Genomic DNA, 777 nt, shown 5'->3' on the forward strand with positions numbered 1-777 from the left:
TATCGTACTCTGAAAAAATTAAATCAAACAACCATTATTTATCCTTCAGCAGAGTATTTGAATATTTAAAAATATTGAATTATGAGATCCACTAACCTCTTTTAAAGAGCTTTTCTAGGCAAATGAAAAAAGTAATCCTGGAATATGCCTTTCCTATTTCCTTTTTATATTCTGCCAATTTAAATGGCCTTTCTGAACCAGGCACATGGACCACCTCTGAGCAGTCTGGATACAAAAGGACATAAGGTCCTTCGTGCATGTCCTTGTTAAATGTTCTCATTTTCTGGACAGCTTGTTTCAGTAGATCAGGTGCTGCTATCTCTGGGTCTGTAAATAACGGGAGTGTTTTCCCTCTTAGAGGTTTTAAATCAGTTCCGTCAGTTCCATGTGGCCCCATCAATCCTACGTTTATCTAGTAATATAACAGAGCTGCTGCAAAACAGCTGCTCTGAATCCCATCCTAAACAGCAGCATGCCTACCACTAAAACAGCAGAAATTACACTTAAAAAGTACAAAGTGCTAAAGACGTGTTGAGATGCTCTCCCTGTGTTAAACATCCAAACAACAGTCCAAATAAAGATTTAGGAAGAAGACAGCGAGGCGGCTAGAATGAGCTCAGTTCATCTAAAATAATATCTGCTTTGCTTCTGGGATTAAAGGAGAATAATGACACACATCAACTTCCAGCTCCAAACTAATAAAACACATTTTATTTCCATGTGTTGAAGCCATCACAGCGAACCAGAGCAAGTTGACCAAAACATTTCCCAGCAGCC

General features: G+C 38.6%; 1 long non-coding RNA gene across 1 annotated transcript in view; it reads right to left on the reverse strand.

Moving 5' to 3' along the window:
* The window catches only part of LOC123976005, a 2,285-nt gene extending 1,522 nt beyond the window's left edge, over nucleotides 1-763 (reverse strand). The window contains exon 1 of the long non-coding RNA XR_006826212.1: nucleotides 97-763. This is a non-coding gene — a long non-coding RNA (uncharacterized LOC123976005). The remainder of the gene's footprint in view (nucleotides 1-96) is intronic.
* Nucleotides 764-777: the final 14 nt, after the last annotated feature.

This window comes from Micropterus dolomieu, linkage group LG01 (genome assembly GCF_021292245.1).
Source record: "Micropterus dolomieu isolate WLL.071019.BEF.003 ecotype Adirondacks linkage group LG01, ASM2129224v1, whole genome shotgun sequence".
Lineage (NCBI taxonomy): Eukaryota > Metazoa > Chordata > Actinopteri > Centrarchiformes > Centrarchidae > Micropterus > Micropterus dolomieu.